The following is a 13760-nucleotide window of genomic DNA, read 5'->3' as shown; positions in this document are numbered from 1 at the left end:
CAAAGTCCTGCATAACATCTGTGGCGAAAGAGCAAAAAGCCCATTTGGATGTTTGTGCCCTGCATGGGAAACAGAAGAGGTGAAGGATGTTACCAATGTCATGGGCAGCTGCACAGCAGGGAATGTGTGAGGCAAGATTCCTGCTTGATTCCCAGTGGCCCATGCAATGGAGGGAAATAAAATCTGTTCAGCATTTCTGACAGTTCTTAATTCCACACCCCAGACAACAAATCTCTTCTTGAGAACATGGGCAGGATAACCTACCCAAACACCTGATGATGTGCCTACAGGGTGGGGACTCAGCCAGTCTCCTGGAAAGGAAGAGCCAAACAGCCCAAACCAGCCATGGCAATCAAATTACACATCAGAGGGGATGGCAGGAAGCAGGGGGAAGAGGTGGAGAGAAATAAAGGGAATGTCTCTAGCCTTTATTTGGCTAAGGACCTTTCTCCTGCTGATAGGGAAATGTATTGGAGTTGGATCAGAACGGTTTCCTGCTGTTTCTGACCCTCTTCTACTCTGCTTCTTGAGCACGTTTGTGCCAGTTTTGCATCACATTTTTACGATGTCCTGGCCTTGCTGGCTGTCATGTCAAAAATCTGCTTCTGAATAGATGCACTTTCTGAAAGGAGCAAAACCCCACAGGAAGTGGATTTGCTTAGACCAAGTAAGCTGTCACTGAAAGACTGAGCAGAAGCAAGAACTGGCAGGACAGGAAAATGTCTCTCAAGCAGCAGCAAAAGGGAGTGTTTGTTTCTTTCTTTCCTGAGTTGTGTGTCCAGGTTTCCTGTTTCTTCTGCTTTGTGCTCCCCTTTAGGCCTTTCTGTCTGCAGTCCCTGGTGCCCAGCATGACACATCCCTGGCTCTGAGAAGAGAGCACAGGACCTGCTGCTGGAGTTTGTTGCCCATCACTCTCTTGTGCTTTTCCTTCTCTAAAACAGAGACATGCTCTCTGAGTAGCCAAGCAGAGCAGTCTGATCCTCTGGCTACTCTATCAGACTATAAACCGGGCCTTTTTAAGCGTTCTCTGTCAAGTTGTTTGTTTTTGTTTTCTCCTTTCAGTGGAAACAAACGCGTGGATCTCCACAAGCAATCCAGTGGCACAGCAGAGACATGTTCTGATAGCAGCATCTGCCACAGCTTGCTGGGATCTTGCCAGATGGATTTTTGAAGTACTAAATAAAGTTGTGCCTTTTGGTTGTCCCACACAGGTTGAATCAGTCATTTCACTCAGAGAGAAATATTTCACTTCAGTTTCTAACCCATATAAATCGAATTTATGTAATGGAAACCAGGTGTTTGCAAAATATGTGTGTTGGACTCAAGCTGAAGATAAAAAGAATTTAAAGTATTCTAGGACTGGAGAACTTCACAGTCACTAACAAACAATTTGTTCCCAAAAAACCCTTTCTCAAGGCAGAATTCACTTACTAATTATTCACAGGGCTCTAGTATAATTATGCCTCTGTGGGAACAGTGTGGTAATGAATTGATCATGTGAGGCTTTTTTGCCTTGATATATCATCTAATGGGTTTGCCCTGCAAGTTGTTGCTCTCAAGGACTGATGAAAAGCAGTAATGTTGGGCACTGAAATTTATAATCAATTTACACTGTGGAAGGAATAACAGATTTTCATTGAGTTAATGGTTAATTATGTGAGATCTCTTGTTCATTATTTCCTGTAACTGAATTGGTTTGTCACTTCTGTTAATTAATTAGACAAAAGAAAAAATATCATCAAGAGCCCTATTGCTCAAATTAGTGTCAGCTGTGGGATTAGTGCATGGTTTATTGCCCCATGAACACATGCAAGGCCAGCGTGGGCTCAGAAGCTGAGCCACGGCCAGCTCTGAGGAGAGAGGAAATGAGCCTTTTTAGGCTTGGGCAGCTCAGGAATCCCTGACTGTCTCCAGCTGGAGAGAAGTCCTGTTCCTTTAGCACTGTGACCTTAAATACGTCAACATTGCGAAATGCTTGGCAGTGACTACACTTGACTTTAAAGAGACTTATTTTGGGCTTGGGTGCCAGTGGTGATGTGAGGGTTGCCAAGGTTACCAGGAGCCCTGAGTGATGTGCACTGACATTCACATAGGAGGAACCAACAAACTGAGTTAAGAAAACAATTTTGGAAAATGGACTTTCAAATATATTTGGATGATGATTTTCTTACCTTTCTTCCCTGACATCTGAGAGCTCCATAACAGCAATTTAGGAAATTATTTCCCCTGAACACAGTAGGCTGGGTACACATCTTTCTCTCTTCCCCCCCATCTTATCATTAGGAGCGATGCTTTATTGTGAAAAAACATGGTGGAGTGCAGATGAGACATTGTTCTATTTTAATCTAGTCTGAAGGAAACATCTTCTTTTAACCTTCTTTGCCTTGAGTGATAAGGATGCAGAGCATGAGATGGAGATGTGAGAACCGGTCTCCACCTCCTCTCTTCACCCAGCCTCAGATTGTTCCTCCTTTGCCTACAAAATCCTGCTGGAAGGAGCCCCAAGGTGCAGTGGGGAAAGATGGGCTTGTCTGGGCTCCACTCCATTCTCATTTGGGCTATAAAACTGTCTGGTAGAGTTAAGTGAAGTCACTGTTTTCCTTTTGAAAAGGAGGGGGAGCTGAGCTGGCTTGGTGTCTGTTTTGTACAGCTGTGATGGAAAGGCTCTAGAGGGATGGCAGCACTCCTGTGCATCAAAGGAAATAGCAATGCTGCTACTCCAGATCCCTACAGACTACCTAATTCCTGCCAATTTTATAGGACATAATGCCAAAAAAGGAGGCAGACACTTGCAGTCTCTTTTTTTCGCAGCCTTCACAGTGTGTCTAACCCTGCTCCCGAATGCTAATGGTAAGATCTCTTTAATGTAGGGAAATAGCAGTGACAAGTCAGTGCAAGGCAGCATGGAGAGTCTGCTGGCGAGGCTTGTGTATAAACAGTATCCTGGGGTTTTGGGGGAACTTCAATAGCCCCCAATTTTCAGCTTCATTTCCCTGCCTGTCAGTTTTTGTAATGCTTACAGTAAATGACAGAGGATTTACTTCTTTTTTTCTTCTTTTCTTTGAAAATAGGAGTGTCAGGAAAAATAATAGGGTGCATCCCATTTTCTTAAGTGTTTTTTAATGAATGGGAGCATAAAATAGAAGCCCAGACACGATTCTCAGTAAATAAGTACCACTGTGGTGTGAATAGTATGGCTGTAGTCAGGCTCTGTACCCACCATTTACAGATATGATGGGAAACAGGAAAGTCTGAAATTTTAACTAAAACATGGGAATACATAGCAGTGTTTAGGAAAGAAGATGGTAAAGCATGAAAGGAGAATCCCGCTGAATCAAATAGCTTTTCTCTATGAGTATTCTGAAAAGAATACATGGCTGCTGTATTCAGAAATTTTCTTAACATTGTCTTTAGAAGCCTTGTTCCAACTTAAAACTGGGTGCATTTTAGGTCTTTGAATAAACCTCACTGCTAGGGCACTGGATTATTCTCCTGGATACATAATATATTAGGATATTTCACATTTGAAAAGAAACCTCAGACTAAGCCTTTTATTGCTACTGCTACTCATTGAGAAACCATGGTGTTAAAATCATGCCCGTGAAGTAATATCCTTCTCTCTTTTCATTTTTTATTCTTTGACTCTGTTCTACTTTTTTCCTTCATATTTACTTTTCTCCCTCCTGGTCTTGGTTTCACAGCTGTTTCAGGAGGGTTTGTAGTGATTTCAGGTGCACACATGGTACGGAAAGCACCAGCCTTGATCCTTAGTGAAGCATGTCAGACTCGTGTAAGCCTGGCAGTCAAAAATGCTCTTTTATCCCCCAGCAACTGGTGTCTCTTGGACTTGCTGAGACTGAGATATCCAGTTTAATATCACTAGCTGAGTTTTTTTGTTATGAACTTGTCCAGCTGTGCTTTTCAGCAGTTTTAGCTGTCCTGGAATCAAAGCTCCTTGTTTGCTTCATTCCCAGTGACAGATGAGAGAGAGGGAAATGTCAATAGTGTGGTGCTGCCAATTGGTTGTCTAACAGGAGCTGAAAACTGAATGGGAATGGGTGACCAGGCCTTTAAATGAAGGCAGGGAGAGACACACATGAATTGGGAGTTAGGGACTGTCAATCTCTTTTCTAAACCAGGCATGGGAATTGGGAGGGATCCACAGTGAGCAGGTAGCAAAGGTACTACAGGTACTAAACTGAGGGAGACAGTTTGTTTTTTCTTGCCAGTGCAGGTTGATGAGGTGCTCTCATGCCTGGTACAACATTGTTCGCAGGCTCAGGGAGAAGGTGGCCCAGGAGGCTCTGCTTCCTCAGACAGACAGGCAGACAGACTCCCTTGGTAAAGGGTTTTCACCTGTACTGCTCAGGTGCTACCTGGTTTCTAATGCCTGCTCTTCTTGCTGCAGCAGGAGGCTGTGTCATGATCTGCTAATACAAGCGAGGGTCGTGATGGTTCGTTTATAGATGTCAGCGTGCAAAAGGACACAAGAGATTTCAGTTTTAATAAGAACAGTGCACCTTTATTAAGTGCTCACAACACAGTAATGCGATAGGGGAGAGAGAGAGAGATAAAGAAAAACAAAGTAAAAGAGTAGAGAGGAAGAAAAAGGGGGGCAATAGCTACCAACGGATGAGACAAAGTCCTCGTGGTCTTCTGCCAATAGATTCGTCTTCTTTCCATGGGGAGATCTCAATCTCAGTTATTTCAGAAAGTCCCTTTAGTCTTTTTCAGAAGCGAGGGGCAACTGGCCAAGAGGTGGGGGAAATCTACAGCTGTTGTTATGGGGCCCCTTGCTTTGGGAAACAGGTACAGGACAGGTGTACAGGACAGGTGTACCGGAGAGGTGTACAGGACAGGTCGTTCCTTTCCGCTTCAGCACAGTCCTTCCCGCCTGGGCAGCAAGAACGGCGCAGTCCATTGTGACGTGCACTAATTTTCCTCAGGAATGCGTACCAGTTCCCAGTGGGCACACCTGCAGGCAACACTTGGCAGACATCCCACCTCAGCCAGGCCAGGACTTCTGTGTTCAGTCTCTGTCCTCGGCGATGATCGTGAGGCAGAGGAGGGATCTTCGGACCGTCTCTTACACCACCCTGTGATTCACGATTGTCGTCAAGCAAGCTCCATCAGCACGATTTCGTAGTGTCATTGCGAAGTCTTCAGGACTCGTCAATGTTGGTAGCATATCCTGGAAAAGGGTAGAGAGAATAAGAAAGGAAGAAAAAGGGAAGGAAAGAAAAAATAAGGAAACAAAAGAAGGAATAAGTAATTTTTTAATTAAAATACACATGTAATTTTTTAATCAAAATACACCTCTAATTTCTTACTTAGGCCCTCTGAGCCACCCCATCAGGTGGGGGGGTCCCAGTAGAGACTGCCTTAATAACTTTGAAAGGGCCTCTCAAAACAATTGGTTGTTGTTGTGCAATCTTCTCCACTTCTATGAGAGCTAAGCTAACCACAAACAATCCTTTCTCCCAGGTAGTGTATCTTTTTTCAGCATCTTTGAAGCCACGGGAGTAAAAACCAACAGGCCTCATTGGACCCTCAGGACCCCGCTGCCATATGTGTACTGACAACCCTGAGGAGGCAAACCCCCATTCCACCTGGAAAGGATCTGTAGGGTGAATAGGGCCCAGGGCTTAGTGAGCTGTTGCTTCAAAAATCAACAATTGCAATGCTTCTTCTTGAGAAGCAGTCCATTCCCATTTTATCCCTTTTCTCAACAAGTTATAAAGCGGTCTGGCAATTATGGAAAAATCTGGGATGTGTTTCCTCCAGAATACTAATAATCCTAAAGCATGTTGGAGATCTTTTTTGGATTCAGGCATTTTAATCTGATCTAAAGAGGTTAGGGTATCAGGTGGGATACATGTCATACCTCCTTTCCACCAAATTCCCAAAAATTTCACTTTGTGTGAAGGATTTTGGATTTTTTCTGAGGGAATTTGCAAATCAAGGCTTTCTAAGTAGGAGATTATTTTCTGTTGGGTATCTCTCACTACTTCTATTTCATCTCCTCCCACAAGGATATCATCAATGTATTGATAAACAGCCACATTGTCAGCTTTGGGTATTTTTTCTAACTCTTGGGCTAAAGCGTGATGAGCCAGGGTAGGAGAATGTTTGTACCCTTGGGGAAGCCTAGTGAAAGTGTGTTGCTGTCCTTCCCATGTGAAAGCAAAACGGTCCATATCTTCTGGCTGTAAAGGTATCATAAAAAACATGTCTTTGACATCTATAGTTGCCATGATTGAATGAGCCTTTTCTTGAATCAATATTATTAATTCTGCTAGATTTGGGACTGCTGCTGTAAGAGGGTCTGTGTTGGCATTTAGCCTGCGAAAATCTATTGTCAGCCGCCACTTCCCATTAGGCTTTCGCACTGGCCACACCGGAGAATTGAAAGGAGAATGGGTATTAAGTATTACTCCTTGTTGTGGTAGCTCCTGTATCACTGGTTTGATACCCTCTTTGGCACCCAGGGGGAGGGGGTATTGTTTCACATTAGTTACTTTGCTGAATGGTAGAGAGGGTGCAGCTTGGAGTAGTCTGATGTTAAAATGTGGTGTGCCAAAAGACCACAGAAGACCCTCTGAGTCCTCCCATTGCCTCCCAATGAGGGCATTCATCCCTAATAAATTGGTTGGGATATCTCCAGTCACCATATTAATAGAGTTGATTTTCCTCTCCAGGCAAAATGAGCTTGACTAAGGCCACATTCATAGATTCTGTTGTTCCTAAGGCATTTAAAACACAGTATCAGTTCTTTGTTGGAACAATTCCACACCTCTGAGCATCTTTGTCAGCACAGAAATTTGTGTCCCAGTGTCAATTAGAAAAGTTACAGGTGCCCGTTTGGGGCCTGTAATAGCTGTGATCATTGTATCTCCAGTTTTATTTTTAGTGAGCATTCTCAGGTATACCCATGCTCCGTCTCTTTGCCCACTGACAAGAGATGGAGGGTCTAGTTTCCCTGGTTTTGAGGGACAGGTTGCTTTGGCTCACTGCATGGACTTTGAGGGAGTGGTTGCTTTGACTCACTGCCCAGATTCTGAGGGAGGGGGGGTGCACTGGGTTGAATTGATGGATTCGGTAGAATGGGTTTTCAGCAGTGCCAGTTAGACACTACCTTACTCAATTTATCAAGGGGTAAGCCATTCATCACATCCCTGGGGACCCCCTTTTTGATACCTAATAACCACCAATGCTGATGGTTAGGGATCTGTTTTACATTCTCTGGCTTTTCGCTATGAGGAACCCTAATGTACCTGGCACCTTTTGGTTTTCTGATTTTTCCTCTGGGATTTTTATAGGTCCATATTTTCTACTGTAATTAATCAGATCTTCTGCAACCTCACTCCATGTCCAAACTTTGTGATCACCGGCAGGTGAATTCGATTGTGAACCTGGCGGCTGAGAGGGGGTTGAATATGGAGTAAACCCAGGATCGGTAGATCCAGTTTGGTCGCTTGGGTTTCCAAGGAATCTATCTAGCCTTTCTACAGGACCTACAGCTGCTATGGTTTTTTGAAGGACAATTGCTGTAGGTTTGAGTGATTCTGGAAGGCCTCAAATTAAAGGGATCATCAGTTCGGGCTTCACAGGTAATTGCATCGGGGATTCATATCCAGGAGTCAATTTCCTGTCATGGATCATTTGCAGACAGGCGGCTTTGTGGACGCTTTCTAGAAGTTGATCAGGGGTACCAGCTATAGCGAAAGGGTCTCCCCTTTCTAAAGGATTGAGTCCCCCGGCCCAGAAAGCTGCGTGCTGAGTCAGGGACCATGTGTTACGTTTGCCTTCTGTTGTTAAGAAAACTCCATGTCCCCAGTATCCACTGGCCTCCTGTTCAGTTAATAGAATTTGGTCTCTTCCAGTGAGAGACACTCGGAGAACATATTCTGTCTCAGATTCGTGGAGGAGCCGCCCGTACTCCTTTTTTAACTTAGCCAATTCAGTAGCAGTGTATGGTATTTGTTTAGTGGTGATATGCGGTTCAAAATCTTCATCATTGATATAATTATATTCTGTTTTAATCAGAGGTCTTATATGAGGGCAGCAGTTTTCCCCACAATTTTTCACTAGTATTAGTTCTTTCTGGGGGTATATTTGGTTAATGTGAGGAGTTTCCTTTTCCTCTGTCTCTTTTGGCAAGTCTTTGGATTCTTAAAATATTCCTCTTTTAAAGCAGCTCGCAGCAAATGATTTTCATTCCTTTCTTCATCTAAGTGTTTCTGTAAAATCTCCACTAGGTTTTGAAGGGAATCTATGATTGCTTCCTCTTCAATACATCGCTTAAAGCGGTGATCTATAGCTGCTGTAAGGCATGCTCCTAAACCAGAGCAGATTATGGTTTTATTTTGGCCAAATTTAAACTTTGTCTCATGTTGTAAAGAACATACTCTATCAGTCACATTCTCCAAATTAAACCAGTTATTTTGAGCCCATTCTTCCCCTCCCAGAGAGGGCCGGGCATTATGTTTTGCTAGCAGAGCATAAAATGCAGCTTCATCTTTTGCACTAGGGTTTTCAGTCATTTTATGAAGGGATCAAAACCACCACAGGGAGGTAAAAGTTAATTACACACTGCGACACACACAGCTTCACTGTGTCTCCCTTCGCTTCCCTGGGTGGGTGAAGAGACCAAAATCTGCCTGGGAGGTACTCCTTAAGTTACTTATGGTTGTCTCTTTGCTACACCAAGCAGTCCAAATTCACACACACACCAAAACAGTTCCCCCTTTTACACTAAGAGATCTTTTTGTGAAAAATCCGAACACAGAGCCCTCAACTGAGTATGGCGTGCTTTTCAGCTAGGTGTGTGCATGCAGTTTGCAGGAAATTCGAGTCATCCCCCTTGCTTTCTAGACACTGCTCACCCTTTTCGGGGTGTCGGGCTAGGTGCAGCTGGAGCGAAACGTCCTTCCCCTATTACAGACTACACACAACCTTGCAACCCCTTCTGTCTGTCAGAGATCCTGTCCGTGACGCCAGTTTAATGTCACGATCCGCTAATGCAAGCGGGGGTCGTGATGGTTCGTTTTACAGATCTCAGAGTGTAAAAGGACACAAGAGATTTCAGTTTTAATAAGAACAGTGCACCTTTATTAAGTGCCCACAACACAGTAATGCGATAGAGGAGAGAAAGAGAGGGAGATAAAGAAAAACAAAGTAAAAGAGTAGAGAGGAAGAAAAAGGGGGGCAATAGCTACCAACGGATGAGACCAAGTCCTCGTGGTCTTCTGCCAATAGATTCGTCTTCTTTCCATGGGGAGATCTCAATCTCAGTTATTTCAGAAAGTCCCTTTATAGTCTTTTTCAGAAGCGAGGGGCAACTGGCCAAGAGGTTGGGAAATCTACAGCCGTTGTTATGGGGTCCGTTGCTTTGGGAAACAGGTACAGGACAGGTGTACAGGACAGGTCATTCCTTTCCGCTTCAGCACAGTCCTTCCCGCCTGGGCAGCAAGAACGGCGCAGTCCATTGTGACCTGCACTAATTTTCCTCAGGAATGCGTACCAGTTCCCAGTGGGCACACCTGCAGGCAACACTTGGCAGACAATCCCACCTCAGCCAGGCCAGGACTCCTGTGTTCAGTCTCTGACCTTGGCGATGATTGTGAGGCAGATGAGGGATCTTCGGACCATCTCTTACAGGCTGCCAGAAGGAATGGGCTTGGGACTGGGAAGAAAGGTGTTGGGGGCTGTACTGGGTTTGCATGGCCTGGTTTTGGTAGCAGGAGGGGGACTACAGGGGTGGCTTCTGTGAGAAGCTGCCAGAAGCTTTTTCTATGTCCAGCAGAGCCAGTCCCTGGAGCTCCAAAGGTGGATGTGCCTCTGGCCAAGGCTGGGCCGGTTAGGAATGGTGGTACTGCCTCAGGATAACAGATAGAAAAAAGGAAAAACAAGTCATTGCACAGATGTGATTGCAGCCAGAGAAGAGCAGGGTGAGAACATTGAGAGGAGAGCTCTGCAGACACCCAGGGCACTGCAGGAGGAGGAGCAGGAGCTGCTCCAGGTGCCAGCATTCCTCTGCAGCCTGTGTGAGGACCATGGTGAGGCAGCTGTGCCCCTGCAGCCCCTGGAGACCTACGAGGATGCAGAGATCCACTTGCAGCCTGTGGGGATCCCCGGAGGATGCAGAGATCCACCTGCAGCCTGTGGAGACCCACAGGGATGCAGAGATCCCCCTGCAGCCCCTGGAGGAGCCCACGCCGGAGCAGGGGGATGTCTGAGGGGAGGCTGTGACCCCGTGGGAGACCCGTGGACAGAGGGCCCCTGCTGGAGCAGCCTGTCCTTGCAGGACTGACCCCAGGGCACAGTGACCCCCGGGGCTGCAGCAGTGTGAGGGGGCTGCTGCCCGTGGGAGGGGCTCAGGTTGGAGAAGTTCCTGGAGAACTCTCCCGTGGGAGAGACCCCAGGATGCAGCAGGGGAACAGTTCCTGTCCCTGAGCAGCAGGAGAAGCCACGGGGGATGAACTGACCAGAATCTCCCTGCACACTGTTGGGAGGAAGTAGAGCTGGGAAGGAGATAGGGGTGGGGGGGACGGTGTTTTAAAGGGTTTATTTTACTTCTCATTATTCTGCTCTGATTTTGTTAGTAATAAACTCACTTCCTTTCTCTAGAACCTGTTTTGTCCAGAATGGTATTTGCTGAGTGATCTCTCCTGGTCCTTATCTCAACTCATGAACTCTTCATTAAATTTTCTCTTCTCTGTCGAGCTGTGGAGGGGAGTGAGAGAGAGGCTTTGGTGGGTGCCTGGTATCCAGCCAGGGTCAACCCACAACAGAAGCTAGCAGCAGTTCATTCCTCCATTAAGTGTTCTGAAATTTTGTGTTTGCCATCAAAAGATCTGTACTAGAAGGGATGCTGGCTACCTACCAGGTGTGTGTGTGATACCTGTGTTGTGCTGAGATGCCATGGAAAGATTTGTGCATACTGCAGGTAAGCAAGCTGTGAGCTGGGTCTTCCCTTCAAGCCCTCCATGCTCAGGGGGAAGCTTTTCCTCTCAGTTAATGTACCAGTTTCACACAATTGTACTTTCTCTATAAATTCAGTGGGTTTTCTTGTGACATACTAGTGTCAAGTCAGATTCAGGACTCATTGGTTTTGCAAAACCAAGCTGAAATAAAGTAAGAAAAAGTTTTCTAACAACATTTATAGTTTCTCATTTGCAGCTTGGGACTTAATGCACCATGAAACCTTTTATCTTGTAGTTTTCTTAGTAGTACTCTGATGCTTCTGCAGAGGAAAACAAGTTGAAGAATTACACAGGAATGAAAACTGAGAAGCAGAATATTCATGCTCCTTTTGGGAGCTTTAGAGAGATGTCACTTTTTCAGTGGTTTGTGATGTGTGACTGTGTCCATGTCCCCATCTCAGCTGTGGTACTGCAGTCGGCTTCAAAACCTGAAGAGATTTGGGGCCCTTAATAGGTTATAGAAATGTAAACCAGTATTATTAAGTTGGTGACAAGTTGCATTCAAAATATCTTGCATGTAGTTTTTGAGATGAAAGACTTGACAACAGCAGTGACTGGTAAAATGAATCCAGAGTTCACATATGCTGAGAGTATCAGATTTTCATTTTATAAATAATTCTCACAACAAAAGTAACATTTTGAATTGTAACTGAAATATGCATGTATTTCTAGGCACACATTAGCTGTCTATAAAATGTTTTTTCTCTCTTCCCCTAGTAAGATAATGAATGCCTTAGGGCATTTTACATTCTGCTGGAAGCCAGGTTGGCATGGCAGTGGTTCAGGGACTTGCTGTGTGTTTTGCTCAGGGATATGCATAGCAGCTTTGTTCAGATTACAAGTAAAAAGATATTTTTCAGGTTATTATTGCAGCACACGACTTGTTAGCTGAGAACTGAGCTGTGATGTCTCTGCTCCCCCTGGTATCAGCACCAGGCTGTCCTGGGCTGCCAGCACTGACTGTGGGAACAGTTCAGCCCAGCTGCAGTGGTTTGGTGCCTGACTCAGCTGTTGATGGCACAGCACCTCTTCAGCTGGGGCAGCAGGGGCTGTCCTGGGGACACCCATGCCTGGGGGTATTCCTACAGTTTTCCCCTTCCTACCAGGGCATGTAAGCAGTGCCTTTGCTCTGCAGAGTCAGCCCTGGGACTGCCTGTTTTATTCCCTCTGGGATGTGAGGAGAGGCAGCGCTGTCAGGGTGACAGATCTCCCTTTTGGGGCTGGGTTACCTGGCGCTGTGCTAGAGGAACAGTTTGAGAATGAGAATACCTCCCGTGGCTCCAAGATGTGCCTCTCTCCACTCACCCGTACTCATCTCATCTTCCCAAGTTCCTGCTGGGAAGGAGTGCTCTCCTTTGAGAGAATTTTTCCTTTTAACAGGTATCACACTATTATCTGTGATCTTTGTTACAGTATTTGTCAGGAGCAAAATCAATGCCCTGCCTGCCTGCCATTGTCAGAAGTTTAGTTGTTTGTCTCTCCAGCTCTCAGCTTGAGCTGTCAGCCCTAGCAGTCACAAAGTCAGCCTCTTCTGGGTGATTAGAGGAGCTGCTACGAGATTAGAGCATCAGCAAACAGGACACTCTGATGCCATGTTAGAGGCAGGTACTGGCAACAGAAATGCAGAAATCCTGCCCTCCAGGGAGATGGGAATCCCAAAGAAACAGAAATTCCAGAAATTCAAGATTGCCTTTTTTTTTTTTTTTTTTTTAATTGCCTCTAATGTGTTGGACCTTTCAGCAGCAGCCATGTAAGTTGCTATTTCCTGATACGCTTTTGCCTCTGACAGACAATATGTTAGTTTGAGGCTGCAGTAATGCAATGTAGTTTCTGGTTGCATTAAAATATGGGCATAGGAGAACAGGTGTGCCTGCTAAAGATGATGTTGGTATGCCATAGAGTTTCTGCCAGGGAGAGATTTCACTTCTGTTCAGATGTCTGCATGTGGCAATGGGTAATATCAAGAATTATTATTATTATTACTGTATGGTTAACACAGTAAGAATAATAGTAGTTAAATTGTTAATATCACAGGGTTAATATATTAAGTTAGTAATATATTAAGTAGCTGTTGTTGTTTTTAGGCATGAGACTCTCACAAGAATCTATTTAAGTGTGCCAGGACTGTCACTGCCTACAAAGGTTTCCAGTCTAAGGGAGCAAGATACAGCAGCCAAGACAAGGAGCTGAGCCAGCAGGTAAATGGATGCACCTGGCCAAGCCCTCAGCTGCGGGAGTAAGGAAGGAGAGAGCTCTGAAGGGTCTGTGAGGTCATGAAAAGAGGTGGAGATTAAGTCAGAGTAGCAGAAAGTGGAGTGCTGCAGGCTTGGCTGTATTAGGGGTTCTGGTGTGATGGAAATAGAAGGTTCATAGAGGTATTGGCCATTTTGCTGCCCAGAGCTCTGAGTCATGGGACATGTCTCAAAGGGACAGTTCCATGTTTGCTAGGATCTGCTACTCAGTCGATCAGTTGAGTTGTAATCCAAGCTGCCAAAACCTGTTTGGCCAAAGATCCTGGAGAATCCCAGTCTGCCGGAGAGGCCAAAACACCATCTGCAGACAGGCAGATCTTTGAGAGCTAATGCTGTAATGCTCAGTTTGATGAGCAGAATCAAATATAGACTTCTGGGGTTAATATTGAAGAAAGACATTCTGTTTTGTATCAACAGAAATATTTTACACAATGCAAACTCTTCTCCGGGGAAGTGTCTTCAGTGATGATCTAAAGTGTGCACTGGAGGATGATTGTCTTGCACCACACATAGAGATAACTCA

The sequence above is a fragment of the Coloeus monedula genome, assembly GCF_965178545.1.
Source record: "Coloeus monedula genome assembly, chromosome: 8".
NCBI lineage: Eukaryota > Metazoa > Chordata > Aves > Passeriformes > Corvidae > Coloeus > Coloeus monedula.
This window is presented reverse-complemented; position numbering follows the sequence as displayed.